Source organism: Cyprinodon tularosa, unplaced genomic scaffold, assembly GCF_016077235.1.
Source record: "Cyprinodon tularosa strain WSP-4 unplaced genomic scaffold, ASM1607723v1 ctg451, whole genome shotgun sequence".
NCBI lineage: Eukaryota > Metazoa > Chordata > Actinopteri > Cyprinodontiformes > Cyprinodontidae > Cyprinodon > Cyprinodon tularosa.
The window spans coordinates 550,954-567,445 of record NW_024039176.1 but is presented as its reverse complement, the minus strand read 5'-3'; the positions used below and the strand labels follow the sequence as shown (position 1 = coordinate 567,445).

The window sequence follows — 16,492 nt, the reverse complement described above, 5'->3', positions numbered from 1 at the left end:
TGTGGTTTTTTATAAAAAAAATTCTCCTTAAGTTATGTCATCAATATGTGTGAAATTAATTATGACATCAGTTAATTGTAAGGCTCAAATAATTTGAAATAAGGAAGGACATTCATGGGCCCTTCTTCATACTCAGGCCCTGGTTACTTAAATCCTCCCTCCTCTCCACTTCTACACTGATACTAAAACAGACATAAAGCAAAGAATTTAAATTTGTTTGGAGTGAAAGAAATAACTACTCAGTCAGTAATGTGATATCAGAGCAATATATCTGATATTTTTCTTGTGTTTAGGATCAGTCCTAAATTCATGGAAGCCCAAAGGACTAACGTAAGATTGTAGGTCAGAGAAATCCTGTTTGCCACATAAAACACATAGACAATGCAAGAAATCTGATTCCCATGTTAGAAAGTGTGTGTTAATGTTTGCCTTGGGTTAAAACCTGTTAGAAAATTCAGGGTTTGAAATAGCCTAGTAAACTAGCTCCACCCAGGCCTAGTCATTCGCTCGCACAACAAGGAAAATGGCAACAACTATTGAACAGTTCTCGTCTGACTCAACTTTGGAATCAGTTTTGGAAGGATTAGACTTGGCTGCCGGTTCCCACTGGTTACCTGGCTGCCCAGGTCCAGGCGGTTACCTAGTGCTGCCATTGTCTCTTTGGAAAGATAGGAGCCACATTGGGGAAGAGAGGGAAAAAAAAATATATTTCACACTTTATCCTTGACACGAAACAGTTTGAGATATGCCGGCAGCCCGATCAAAGCCCAAATTGCTGCCGAAATACTCTGTAATTGAAGATACATCAGGTACCCTCCAAATTTAAACAGGAGAAATCAAACATCTTCGATATCCTCCAGTGACAACGTTGTGAAACGCACCATCCTCCACGCTTTCCAGGAGTCTGCGCTATTTCCCACGAAGTATGTCCCAGCAGGACAGGATGGGTCCACTTTTCCCTGTCTTCCAGTTGAATAAGTTTGCCTCCTTCAAGAGTCAGAACAGAAGAAGTTCTGAAGAAGAAGAAGTCAGAACTCCTTCATAAACATTACTCTGTCTTGCTTTCATCAGTCCCGTCTCTATTCAAGCAAAAGGAGTGATTCTAGCAAACCAAGTCTCTGCTTGTGTAATATTTCATCTTTTGTGTAAGAAACCGGGAAAGGATTGTAATGAGCTCTATTAAATTATTTTCTTCTACAAAATTACTTAAAGGTATAGTGGAGGATTTTAGTAATTTTTAAAAAGACCTGCCCTTTCCACTTAAAAAAAAAATGCACATGCACAACCCTGTACCCACTCCCGAAAAGGAACGCCTATTAAAGGGCATGCACGAGCCCATTTCTCCTTGTGCACGCTCTGTGTAAAAGTTGCTGTTTGCATCACTCATACAAGCTTACTTTCCAAAAGAAGATTTGCAATTTTTCCGCTATGTCAGAATCACCACTGGTGAGTGGAAATGGGAACAAACACGTACATGTAGGACGGACTTATGTTAACATATCAGTAAAATGATACCTTTAGGAATTAAAGATAATTTTTGAAGGATTTCCCGCCTAAAATATTAGGTTATGACTCCATTAACCTCTTACACCCTAAGGGGGTATAAATAAATTTCTGCCTGTCAAAAACACACAAAAGTAAATAACTTATAGCCTCAAAGCTATTAGATTTAAGAAGAAACTTTTGGTACGTCTGTAAAGGTAAGATGTCATAGAATGGTTTTCTGGTGTCAGCACCATTGTAGCTTTGACCCTGCCTGAAATATTAGGGACAAAATACAAAATATTTTGCATTTTTTGAACCTCGCCAAAATTTTCTTTGAAATAAACATTGCAAAACACTACCAAAATATTAATTATAGCACAAAAAAGTAGTACAGACTTTCAAATCTAAATGTTGTGTAAAAATATACCAAATTTGGACTCAATCAGATGAATCATATTTATTTTAGAATGGTATTAGTGAGAAATTTCTTAGGCGGAGAGGCCAGTTTGGCACATTTATCCATAAATGTCACCAAACTGTGCCAAATATGTTTTTTACATCAATACTGGGGGTTTGGTAAAACTACGAGGTCACGTAGCAGCTGGACCCGCCGGTGGGTCCGTAGGGTTCAAGGGGTTAAAGTCTGACCTTTTTCAAAGAAAACCAAAAATAGATTAACAATGAAAATTAAATAATGAATGCCTCAAAACATTCACAAACTTTCTGAAAAGTAGATTTTTACGTCTATACAGGGCCAGAACCAGGTATGGGATGTTGTACAGTATATACTTACAGGATAACTGTAATGTTACAGGATACAAACTCAAATGTTAAGTGTTGTCTATTTCCATTTCAATTTCAGGCCATTGGATGCATATCCTAAAACAACCCATCCACAGGTAGGTGATTGCAAATAGCAAACTATTTCAGAATATGTGTATAGTTATCCCCAATAATTTTTAACTAGCAATGCAACATTCTATGCAAATAATGTCTTATGCGGAGACTGAAGGACAGTTGATTTTATATTTATGTAACTAACTGTTGTTACATAAACTTGTTACATAACTGACATAATCTAAAGGTATTTTCTTTGGATCCTCTAAAGGCCACTTAAACAGAAGTCCTGAGGAGCAGGTGAACAAACGTTTCCCCAGTTATATTTTTTTAGTTTAAAAAAGAAAAAAGCTATTTTAATCTGCATGTAAATTAACTGAGGAAAATTGCGTTTTTTTATTTTGCAGGAAAAGCAGGATTAATGAAAGATGCAGAGCTTCTGAAGAGAGTCTTTCTGAAGATGATACAGTTATTTGTAATTATTAAAAGAATAATTGAACAATATATTTGTTGAAAGATTTATTTGTGCATACACTAGAGATGTCCCGATCCAGGTTTTTGCACTTCCGATCCGATATTGTTTTTGGACTTCCGATCCGATACCGATACTGGCCGATACCAGCCTATCCGAGCATGTATTTAAGTTTAAGTTAAAGTATTTAGCCTTAGTTGTAAGACTCATGTTGAAAAGGGTTTTAGTACTCTTGATAACATCTAGCCAGCTAAATTAGGTGAGATTGAATAAAACACAATGCTTGGTAACAACAAACTTTCCTGTTTATTAAGAGATAAACACAAACTGGACAAAATTATGAATAGCAATCTGAAATTGCTCAGTGAACAGTAAAACCGTAAACAGTTAAAGGTGCAAGTATTACTGTAAGTTTTATTAAAAATGCAAAACAGGGAAACACTGGCGCAAAATAGTGGAATGGAGTGTTTCAATCGGCGAAACTGGAAAATACGGACCGGTTTTTTTTTTAAAAACTGGATCGGCAGTCTGGATCGGCATTTTACATGCTTTGCCGATACGCATTTTTTTGCCAATATCGGCGTCCCGATCCGATACGTGGATCGGATCGGGACAAGCCTAGCATACACATACTAAAAGGCATAATGCATGGATGGACAAAATGTCAAAATAACAATACAAAAACAAATAGAACTAATGCTTAACTTGCTTTACAGGATTTGGTAAAAATAATTTAATATGTCATTCAGTCAAAATGTTGGAAATAAAGGTGAACCTTTTTGAAAATATCTTATTTAGAAGTCATGAGAATTTGCAAACTGATCAGTTCTTGAAAAGAAAAATAGTCACCAATATCTGTATGCAAAAGTAAAATCCAAATGAAAATATTAAATCACATATACAGCATGTCCAATCGACTGTGATATAATCTTGATATAAGAGAAAACACAGGGGCAACAACTCATCTTTGTGGCAAGAACTAAAACCCTTGGGAAGCATTGTTGTCGTCACAATATCTGTGTACTTTCTTTTTTTATGGAAAATAGATATTCTGAAAAAAGAATTGTTGCCCGTGGAGTGGAGGTAGAGAGAGGAGTTGCATGTTCCACATCTAGCTGTGGTCTAGAGATTGTGCTCAACAGCCCCACCCAATGGTTAAATCTTATTTATGGCTTCTGTATATTGCATTTAACACACACATTTTGGAGTCAAAATAACCAATTTCCCATTATACCCATGTTAAAAGATGCCAAGACTTAAAAATAATTTTTTTGCTTGGAAGTTAATATAAGTATATGAATCCATTATCACGTGCTTTAAAATTCAGCACAGTGATTACTCTCTAGAGTCACTCATCTGCCATTAAGAATGAGCTGCTGATGGGTGTTTAAAACGATTTAAATGGTGAGAAAAGCTAGAGACAAACAAGCAAACAAACAAAAAGTATTCTCTCCTTCATTTCTTTGGCTGACAAGGCAAAATTAAAGTGTTTCTCAGAGGAACTTTCTCTATCAGGTAGACTACAGGGCGCTGATGTTCCAAAAATTATTTTAAAGGTCCTACATCATGCTGTTTATTTTAGATTGTTTTCATGTTCAACAAGAATCAAATACTTGCTGAAATAATACATTTAGCACTATGCACGTGTTCATATGTTATGAAATTCAGTTACTTTTTTTTAAAACCCTTAAAACATAAATTTGCCTTCAATGTAAAGCTGCTTCTCCCTGTCTTGATGATGTCCATTTCAGGACATCACAGCACTTCTGAAAGATGAACAAAGTTCAAGCAGTGGTGGTTGCTGTTCTCTGAAACATGGGAGGCTCAATGGGGTTAATTAAATCCAAACGTAAAGAAAAAAACAAACAAGATGTAAACGTTGCAATAATGCAGGGATTTAGTTACTATATGTGTACGATGGGTGAAAATAGCCGATGTGAAGTGCTCTAAAATAATAATAAACTCTAAAAACTATTGCAAAAGTTCAACACAAGACCACTGTTCTGACTGAATGATTGCTCTTTCCTTTCTTATCTGGAAAACCTCGTCTTTGACTAATCACTGTCAATCAAAAATCTTTTAGCATGTTCCACTAATCAGCATCAAGCAGCCAGCTTCACAACCTGCCTCTGCCCCATACAGTCCATATTAGTTGGAAGTCGTTACGTGTTATAAGGCCTTACTTTCTTGCTGGTTGCTTTAATAGCGAGCAACGGGGATTTCTTATAAAGTCCTGCTGCCAGGGGTGGATAATCTGCTGCTCCAGATCAAAGGAGAGATAATGTTCAAGAGATGATTAATGTACAACTTATATAGGTGCTTTACACTACATTCAGTCATTAATGCACACAATCATGGTGGCAAGTTACACTGTAGCAATGATGGGCACTCTGATCATCATCAGTACGCAAAGGACACAATGACACTGAAAGCCAGAGCCAGGGCTTGAACCATCAATCCTTCAATTTCAGGGCAATCTCCTACACCCAACGCCACTGTCGCCCCATGCAAACCTTTATGAATTTTAACAATCCATATTTGATCAATTATTTTACCAAATGTCCAGGGGATGTTTTTGTTCCCTAGTAGTCAATGAGAACTCACCACTGAGTTTGAAACCTTTAGGCCAAAAAAACAGATGTTCAGAAAAAAAGAGGTTTCTACCCCTTGTAAATCAGCTGCTAAATGTCTAAACTTAGAGCTGGACTCATCACGCTCTGTCTCAAATCCCCCACTCCCTAATCAGAGAAAGTGGGTGTTTGCTTACAGTGCACCTGAACTGCGCATTCCAGGTACGTTCTTCTTGGAGGAGGTGGGTATTGTCTGCTGTATGAAGCCCTGTCTTAACCAGTTCTGATGAGGCCAGGAGAACATGCAGAACTCATGAGGAATACTCAGATGCATTAATGAAAAAAAAAAACATTGATTAGTATTGATCACACAAGTACTGATCAAGTGTATTTAAACAGAGAACGATAGTCAAAATCAAGAGGAAGATGAACCACTGATCCATTCCTCGCTAACCAATAGGTTACATAAACTTTAAACAGGAGCACATAGAAGTAAAGTGTTTACATCAGCTTTTATATATATTCTGTTATTCATTTCTGGTGATATCGGACTGATTTCCAATTTTAATCCTGGATAGGACAACCCTATCTTCCTCCTGTAGTTGTGATGATATGCCAAGAATCAGGGACCTCTGGGACAGAGAGGGAAAATTCTGCTGTTGGATTACAACTGCTGAGCAAGCTGACAATTTACCAGGGTTGAAATTAAGTGGAACCTTAGAAAACTGAGAAGATATTTGAGTTTAACAAAGCCGTATTTCTGCCTAAAGTTAAATTTAAAGTTAATTTTGGGTCACAGAAGCCTTCATATTTAAAGCTTGAATCACAATGCCTAATTTTTTTCCTGCTTTGTATCAGAAATGATTTCTGAAAAACAAATATGTGTAAAAGAAAGCTCTGTGTTTTCACCTTTAAGCTTTCTCTTCCAGATTCTTTCATGAGAAGAGATTACTCAGGACAAACTCTTCAAATAACAATTTATAATGTATATGTATAAAAAATAAACGTGAGACCTGACAACAGATTTTGATAGAAATTGTAATCTTACTCAATTTAGAGAAGTTGCTTAGTATTACAGAAGGCACTTTTTCAACAAGTTAAAGAAGCATTTTATACAACTCCACCATGCCACATCATCACATTATTATAGCATACACGTTTTTAAATCAGAAGACATGTACAGATCCAGCCAAATCAAACTATTACACAGTGTCCTGGGTAAAAGCCTAGAGATCTTGCGGTTAAAAATGACCCACTCTGTCTGTGCCCCCATTTCATTTCCAAATCTGTATTATGTACATAATTAACATGATAAGTGTATATCCTGACAGAAGAACTTTCCTGAATGGCTAAACTGCTTGGGAAGACATCCGTTTTAACATGTAACAGGCAGGTATTATTAGGGTGTAACAGATTCCCACATCATCAATAAAAATAATCCTAACATCTGCTAGCCAGCTACACAAAGATTCCTCAGAGCAACGTTTACTGAAGAGCCTGCAGCTAAATCTCCCTCACAATGTTATACATCCAAATAGACCATCCTTTTTATCCCTCTCTGCTTAGACTTCACTTCAGATCTCCCTCGATAAATCCATGGCCTCATCATTAAGTTTGCTAGATATACAGTTTCTATTTGTTATAATATAGGCTGTTAGCCATAGCCTACTCTTAGCCATCTTCACACAGAACAAACAGCAGCATAAACACTGGAGGATCCCATGTAAAATACATATTTCAGAGCATCATCAAGAGAGACATTTGTTTAAGCTTGAATGCATTCAGTTTTGTGAGTTCTGTGCTACTTTAATGTTTTCTTTTTTCCTTTCAGAGGAATTGCATCGCTTCTCTAACTTAATATCCGGGTCTGTCCCCTGTTAAACAGTGCAAGGATTATTGAATCCCTTCTCCAAATAGCAGTAGCAGCTGCTGCTCTCTGAAACAGGGGAGGCTCAATGGCGTTGATAAAATCCAAATTTTACTTTTTGCATTAACAAATGTTGAAAAGCATTAAACACAATACTACAACAGATGGAAATAGCTGTTGTGAAAAGCGCTCCGAAATGATCAACTCCAGAAACCACGGCATGTGCTCAGCACAAGATGACTGTTCTGACTGAATCATCATTTTCCCTCTCGATTCATAAGGAAAGCCTCCTCACTGTCTGGCCACTGTAAAAATCCATAAGTATTTTTGTCAATCAGCATCGAGGATCCAGCTTCACCACCCCTGAACCATAGACCCCTAAGAGCCTCACTGTAAGTGATGTATTTTGGCATATTATCCAATCAGGGCTCTACTTTCATCCATCTTACCTCAAAAGACGGAGGCTTAAGCCTCAATAGGGATTTCACATAGAGACTGACAGGCAGCGTCCTGCTGCTCCAGACAGGAGGAGAGATAGCGTCAGAGAGCGGAAAAAAAACACTAATTAATGCTCCACATACTCAGCGGCATTAGAACACATATTTAATGTAGTTTAATGACCAGTTTGACAACGTATAATTTACCAGTAGTTTTACAGAATTTACAGCGGAGGTTTAACCTCCCAAGTATTCAATGAGAAATCACCACTGACAAATAAATACAACGGTGACTTGACCTCTTTGAAAAGACTTTCTAAAAGGGGCTACTGATGCATCAGTATAGTACAGTAAGGTGAACCTGAGGTTAACTGGCACAGAACAAATGGGTTTCAGGTGGAGTTCTGTACCCCTTTACTTGTACGTTATTATGTCATCATGTAAATATTTATACTTTGACAGTGTATTTTTAAAAGCAGCTGATTGGCTAATTAAAATGTACCCCTACTGCATCCTGTTAATACAGTCGGCCTATTCTGGTTTAAATCATTGCCTCATTCATTAAGGTCTGCAGATATTGGTTTCTACAAACATCTCACCAAAGCATTTAATCAGGTTGAAGGGCAGATTTTCACTAGCCAATTTCAACAGATTGAGGGTCTTCTTTCAGCCAACCAATAGTGGATGATGTACACAATACAATAAATACATATTGTATTAAATGATTATTTGAATTTCTCAGTAATTTATTAATTACTAATAAATATATAATTGATTATATTAGTTTCAATTAAATACATGTATCTTTTTTTAAGAAGTGAATATAATTATTTCATGATCCTCAGTTCTGAATGGTGATTCTCATTGAGCAATATGATGCAATATTTTTTCTGGATTTGATTTACTCTAAAGAAAATATTATCCCTAAGAATTTCAAAATTAACTCCAAATAGGTATGGCAATTTATTTACAGCATAATGGGCCAGCAACTCTAGCCTGACGTAGTCCTACTCAATTCTAGTCAGAATATGACTCTGATACTGCTCCATAGAGCTGTGATTATGGGGCGTATTTCGAACGAACCAGGAAAAAAAATGCCTCTGCACTCAACTGGATAGACCTACAACCAATAAGAGCAACGGAGTGCGTGATGATGTTAAGTGACGCATAGTTGTTGTCAACAAAAATCAAAGCGTGCAGTTGCATGCCTAGAATAAGAAGATTAGCCTTGATCGCGTTTCTCTGTTCCTCTTTTAAAATTAATTTGCTGTCGACATCTTCTAGAACAGACCTAATAGCAGAATCTACACACCTCAACTCTCCAGCGGCAGCCATTGTTGTTGTCACCCAAGCGCACTTTGGTGACGTGATTGATTACGTTACTGTTGATCATCTGTCCATCATCGTATAAAGCCCGCCCTGACAATTTGATTGGCCCGCCAGATATTGTGCGATAATACTCGCGCTACTATTGAGCAATGCCAGACCGAACTTCCCGACCTCAAACGTTGTGGGCGGGACTAAGTTTAGAATGGCACCCAGGCTACAGCAACTCCACCCTCTATATCCTCTATATCTAGTTTGGTCTAAAATATATCTAATAAACGTATGAAAGAGCTTTCTGTAGTCTCGTGTAACAAAATAATAATAATTAATATTTAATGTCATACCTAAGATAAGTTAATGTCATTACTTTTCATTATTTAATGGCAGATTTAATCACAAATCATGGCACCTCCTTCATTGTGCTTGGCAGCTGGTTTGAGTTGTTTGTGCAGAAACATGCAATCTGTTTGAAGAAAATCAAATGGGTTTTGTCAAATACATGGAACCCATATGTCTATGTAGTGTCATCTGTCCTAAGGAATTTCTTACAGAAAGCATCCAGGTTTTAATCACTGAATGTTAAATGTTTCTTATTTATAAACTGTCTCCATCTTTGATTGATGGGCTGCAACCTGCCTATCAATGGTCCTTTCTGATGTCTTTCAATTCAGTGCATACTACATATAATTTATTAGGCTCCCTGGCTATATTGATCCACTGTTTTTCTTATTTTCCTTTTCTCTTCAACTTTGATCTGAATGTTATTTGCACAGGGGGATGTGGTTGAGGGGTCCTTTAAGAGCCATAATAACAGAGGAAAACTTTGCTGACGTCATACAGTTTGATAGTGAGGGGGGACGCGCTCCATAGGCTGCTTGCAGACCTGACCAGCATATACGCTCCTGGAGTTTCTGCCAGCCCTTATTCAGTAGAAATCAAGGATGAATTTACCAAACAGCTGCACTGGAATTTTGCTTGGCTTAGTGGTGAGGAAAAAAAAGATTTCTACAAAGTGTTCATTTCATTTTAGCTTTTAGCACATGTGGAGAGTTTCCATTTTTTCTGTTAAGCAGAGATCCTTTATAAGAGAACAGAAGACACCTTTCTGTACATCCCAGTGGAAGCCCAACAGTTGTCGGCTGAGGAGGCCAGCAAGGATGGGAAGCTGGTGGAGAGACTGGAGAGTAAGTTTAGAAGGCTTTTTATGATGCAGAGTCAGGGAAATCTTTTTTCCTCATCAGTATCTTTAATGAAATAGCTTTTCACTCTGACATGCTGTAATAATTAGACCTAGACCTATTTAGACATAGACTTAGACAACTTCTATTGTCTATTGGTAAACAGAGAGAGTATACAGCTTCGTACAGCTTTTAGATAGTGAATGAGCAGCAGCTTAGCAGTGAAATGAACATTTCCATTTCACAGAGTGCAGCAGTGATCCAATATATACAGCGTGGGAGAAAAAAACATGGTGTAAAACACACTGATATGGAAGTTCAGAGAAGTGCAAAGACAAATATATATATATACATGGTGCAAAAATGTAGTAGAATTTTTTTTTTCTTTTTTTGGTTTGGTGTTATCTGTTTGATACAGAGTCTGTGACTTAATTTATTTAAAAGGTTTTGTTAAATTAAAATGAAAAGTTCAACATAATTTAATGCTATGATATTAAATTCTCACTTTCATCTCTCCTTGTAACTATTTGTGCTACACGTAGACCCTGAAGGATACTTCTTCCTTCTCAATCACACTACTTTTTCTTAACTTTTTAGTGCATATTGAAACCCTCTGTCCTTCTGTCAGTTTTTTTTATTTGTTTCTATTTGCATCTGTTCAATTTTATACATCTGCCTTAGCTATGATGATTTACTGGAGTGGTCAAATCCAAAAGATACTGAAACTCCAAGAAGCCACACACACAAGAGACGACCAAGGCCTGCTGCTAGAAACAGCCTTTTGGGAGAGTTACTCCTTGAAGCTGTTAGAGACCAGCAAGTAGCTGAAAAAGCCAGAAGTCAAGCACATCCAGGTGATCTTACAGCTTACCAAGTCCTTATGCCTTCAGCTTTTTCTAGAAGTGGCCACAAAAATACAGGTAAAACAAGCAGTGGATTGTCAACGAGATTCAAACCAAAAGACTCGGATAGCACATTTATAGATTGGAGGAGAAAGGGGATAACAGCTATCTGCACACTAGTAGATGGTGAAACTTTTAAAACATTCAATAAAATCAGAAGAGAATTTGAACTGAATAACAGAGATTTTTTCAGATACCTACAGCTAAGATACTAATGAAGTTAAGAAAGAATTATTACTTGAAGGAAATTAATTAATTCAAATATTTATGGATGCATACACGAAAACCCCAACAAAAGTTGTATCAAAGCTATATAAAAGCTTACAAAATCATAATGGAAAAAATAACTCATTATATATGAAGTCCAAATATGAAGCAGAGTTAAAAGTGAAACTGTCAAAGAGTGACTGGCTTTCAATGTGCAAAACACAACACTCCTCCACAAGCTCTAGAGGCTGGAGGGAATTTGGATGGAAAAATGTAATATGCTATTTCATAACGCTTCAATTACAAAATAAATTACTCCATACTCAACAACAATGTTGGAGGCAATGTGGACAGATGAACGCCAGTTACTCTCATATATTTTTGGCAATGTACAAAAATACAAACCTACTGGGATCAAGTTGTTAAGGCTATAAAAGAAACATTAGGACACAAGATACCCCAGGACACACGAATAATGTACTTGGGCTGGCTGGAGAGTGAATGGATACACAGGAAAGACATCTATCTTCTCAAAATCTTGATAGTGGCAGCTAAAATAGGGATTACAACAACAAAAAAAGTGACCCTCCACACCTGACGCAATGGATTTTAATAGTAGGAGAAATCTTCACAATGGAGGAAATGATCTACCACCTAAGGATCAAGTACAAATACCTGAAACAACATTGGAGAAAGTGGTTTGATTGCACAAATTCGAAAAGGACTTACCCTCAATAAGACTGGAACGCTAGACAAACCTTTTTAATATCTGTGCGACCCCCACATTCACTAAACTCGGACTCTGTTATACCTTTGCTGTATTTTTATCGCCCTTTTCTGTTTAAATTTCCTTTTGTGTGTTTTATGCAAAATAAAAAAATACCAAATAAAAAGTAAAAAAACAAAACAAGCAGTGGATGGTAATGTGTACACATCAATGATAAATCATCATTCTTACTTTGCTTATACCTTAAGGTGGATCTGTAACATACACTATAAATGGATGAAATAGTTTTTTTTCACCATCAGTAAGATAATTTTTTTGTGTGGGATCAAACCGGGTCCTTGCAACCTTCTCAGAGCACAAGCGCAATGCTCTAACCACTAGGCCAACACTGACCTTATATCACAGAACCTGGAATTCTAACAGGGTCTGAACATTTGAGGACCTATGTTGACAGAATAAATAAGGTCTTAATACAGAAGGTTTTTACCTGAAAGACAAAGTCCTTATTAGAGGATCAGCATTTAAAACTTTAGTAATAAAGGTGTGTTGAGAAAGATTTCGAGTTAAAATCCCGAAAAGTGATGATAATCATCCAGATCATCATCCTTCCATGATGTCTGTGTTTCCTAGGAATGTCCCCTGAAAGTGAACTCAAGCCTGACCTTCCTGGCCTTATTTAAGGAGTCCTGTGACAAACTTTTAGGTCTCAAGCCAAGAGAAATGATTTCAAAGCTGTATAACATTGTGTTTCCCATCCGAGTCATCTGAAACAATGCTCCCCACTACAAGACCAGTGAGAGAATTATCGAGGTCTTCTGCTGATATGTCTGATATGTCTACCCCCAAATCCAATTTTTTTCCTTAATCACTGCAGGGAGAATGGAGAGAGACGAGTGAAATCCAGGAATGGTTTTGATTGTCAAAAAACCCCAAAGCAAATCCAGCTTTTACAAGTGATTCAACTCAATCTAGACCACTGAGTGGATCAGGTCAGCATCCAGGAAGTTTGCTGCAAGTTTTAGAGCTTTTATAGTGTAGTTAGTGATTTTTTGATTGAGAAATTATGTACTTTTTTTCTGTAACATATCAATCCAATTGGGTGTTTCAGTCTTTCTCATTGCAGTAACTTAATCATACACTGAAAATGTAGAAAGAAAAAAAAAAGATATTTAAAAAAGAGTGGATCAGAATTCCCAATTAGGCAGTATTTTTTGTTGGGAGGTATCCTATTCCTCTCCACTTTGAAACATGTCTCTCTATCATCCTAAGTTCTGGGTTCACTCAAATGTTCTTTTCTCTTCAGCTCACCACACGGATTTTTTACAAATTTTAGATGTTGCCTCTGGTGATCCATTTATTTTAATATCTGTGCATATGTTCTAGACCATCATCCTGTTTAAAGCTATTGTGCTGTTCATTACACATTTTCAGGCTGACTACCAGTTTATTTCAAATGTCCTGACATTTCAAATATTTCTTGTCTTTAATGAGGATTCTAGGGTTTAAGGAAGCAGTCATCACTGTATTATTAAGTATAAGTAAATTGCCCCATGGTGTAAAAACTCATTCCATCCATCTCTACCTGTAGAGATGTAAGAGATGTTGGTTTATAGTGACAGTTTTCTTTCCAATCTCCTTTACCCTTTTATATTTCATTTTTTTGTTAAAAAGCTGATATTAATACAGAAGGATTATATTTCGCCTCTCTCCTTTACTATACATACATCTATATGCAAACAAAAGTGTAGGAGTTCAGAGCTGAATCTCACAGAAAATGAGTGGTCTCACCTGAAGAGGGCAGTGGAGTACATACTTATATCCTTACTTTCAGGTAGATGTGGGGAACCTTATTTAGATTGGATGAACATGACCAAGATTAGGAGGAGATATGGAGGGTGAAAAAGTAACAAAAAAGAAGGCTGTTCACTTTTTAAGACATCTACACTTATGCAATCTGCTGCATAATTATAGTCCAAATTGTTCTTGCTAATGGATGCTGATAGTCAATACAAGATGAAATGATTTACCAAGATCTCTTTTTATATCAGAAAATCCTAACATTTTAACAAGGCTAAGCAAACTTTTCATCATCTATCAATTCATTATTGCTAACTTTTGCCATTATGTTGACACTGAAGAGTCACTAGAATATTACCAAGCATTTACACAGACCCAGTTGGAGGTATACCTGTTTGTTAACATGTAAGTAGCCTAAAAAATATCATTCATTGAAAAATAAACATGATGAAGAAAGGTATACACCCTAGACTAGGGGTGTCAAACTCAAAACCTTGAGGGCCAATATCCTGCAACTTTCTCTTCCTTGCTTCACATAGAATCGAATGACTAAACAACCTCACTTACAGCAGTCTAGTGCTGCCGATGAGCTCAGGTGTGCTGAAGAAGGGGAACATCTAAAAGTTACAGGCCCTCAAAGATTTGAGTTTGAGACCCCTGCCCTAGACTCCTCTGTCCAAGTCACCCTTTAGAAATGATTTATTTTCCCTCGGCTAGTTTCTTATTCAGGCGACACCACAGCAAGCCGTCATAACTTGCTTTTCTGACTTAGCTAAATCAAGATGCTCTTCCTGCATCATGCCAGTTAAAGACTTAAGCCATTGCACTGTGAGATCTCTTTTAATCCTTTTGAATTATTTTTTTTAAATAATATTTTATTTTTCAATTTTCAGTAGAAATAGACAAAAACAACAGCAATCAACAACAATCAGGCTCAGACATAAAAAAAAAAATAAATAATAATAATAATAAACGGTTACAACAAATGAATGGAAGAATAACAAACCTGCCAGTCACAAATAAGCCGAATATACACATTGTCTCAACCAAGTCCCAGGTAAATAGTCTGGTGAGGCTCTCACCTTGTTTTGGTCATATCCAGATGGTTCAGAAATGGATCCCAAATAGCTGAGAACTTTTCAAGTGAATTAGCTCTCGTAAACCGAAGTTTCTCCATTTGTATGACAGAGGTCATATCAGTCAGCCATCTCTGAAAGGAAGGAGGAGAGGTTGATTTCCAGTCCGTCAGGATGAGCCTTTTAGCAACAATAGTCCCCAGCATCAGGGATTGTCGCATTGCTGTGGGTATATTTGCTGTGGACTGTGAGCATCCAAGGAGGGCGAGTTCAGCATCTGGTTGCAAAGTTGTTTTATAAGCCCTGGAGAACCAGTCAAATAGCTTGTCCCAGAATCCTGTCAGTTGTGTGCAAAACCAAAAAGCATGAGACAGTGTACCCTCAGCCACTTTACATCTGTCACACATTGGTGAAACCAAGGGGTAAATCTTATGCAACTTAAGTTTAGGATAATGAAGGCGATGAACAACCTTAAACTGAATTAGCTGATGCCTGCTGTTGATGGAGCAGGATGATATCATGGCCAAACTCTTATCCCACACAGCCTTTGACAGCCCAATACCCAACTCCTCCTCCCAAGCCTTTTTTATTTTATCTGTACTCAGAGGTTGCGATGCTGATGGGAGGAGTCAAAAATAAAAGAAGGGGAATTCAAATCTGAATTAACAATTAGTGCTGGGTGGTTAACAAAGCATTTTTTTTCCAGACCTGCAACAGATTTCAGCTTTGTTATCCGATCATGTAAAGTTGTTGTTGTTTCTAAAACAAAGCAGCTGGCCAGCGAAGCTGGGGGCGATGTCCCGATTGTACATGTAGGGCTCACTAAGTCGCCTGGGAGCTTGGTGTAACTCCTCATCTCAGCGTGTTGGGGTGAATAGCCTAAAACATTTTAGCAGTTCTGTTCAAGCTGGTGAAACTCTGAAACAGTTGCTGAATGATAAAATAAAGACTGGCCTTAAAAATGTGCACTCAAAAGTTGCTCTCTGCGTCAGTGAGGTATCAGAAAGTTCATCTAAGTTACATTAAACTTTTCTGGCCCTTCTTGCTTCAAACTGCTTTGTACTTGCCCATTATTAGCTAGAATGAGAGTGGCAGACTTAGCCCCAGCAAATTGCTCCTTGAACTCCATCAAAACGCTGATGTCGTTTTACAGAAGAGCAGATGCTTTTAAGACTGTGAGGCAGTGTCTATACACCCAAGAATCTTGGTTTGCATGTTGACCAAAAAAAAAATAAAGACAATGGGCTTATAGCATTCTTGGGGGAGAAAACATATTTATTGTGCAGGAATAAGGTCTTAGCTCTGGTACACTGGTAGCCAAGTAATCGACATTTCATTGTCAAGATTCACCTTGTGTTTTTTGTGCAATGACAATAAAGGAAGTATAGGTCTAAGTCTTGGGTGCACTTGTTTCACTACTCCACTTTTTTGTCATTGGTCAGGGATATTTTGATGAGCGCTTTTATAATCTCACCAAATATGTGCTGTAAAGCAAAAAAATCATCATGTCAAGATGACCAACGACTGGGAGAGGGGCATTTTATCTGAATAACTGACCGAGGAAAGCCCATCGTCATTCTTAACATTCACATAATGGTGCACCTTGCTCAG

At 37.4% G+C, this 16,492-nt stretch overlaps 1 long non-coding RNA gene across 1 annotated transcript; it reads left to right on the top strand.

The window, feature by feature from the left end:
* The first annotated feature begins 2,177 nt into the window (after positions 1-2,177).
* Positions 2,178-2,826, top strand: LOC119793420. The gene is made up of 3 exons (XR_005282094.1): positions 2,178-2,384; positions 2,594-2,622; positions 2,730-2,826. It is a non-coding gene; the product is annotated as an uncharacterized LOC119793420 (long non-coding RNA).
* Positions 2,827-16,492: the final 13,666 nt, after the last annotated feature.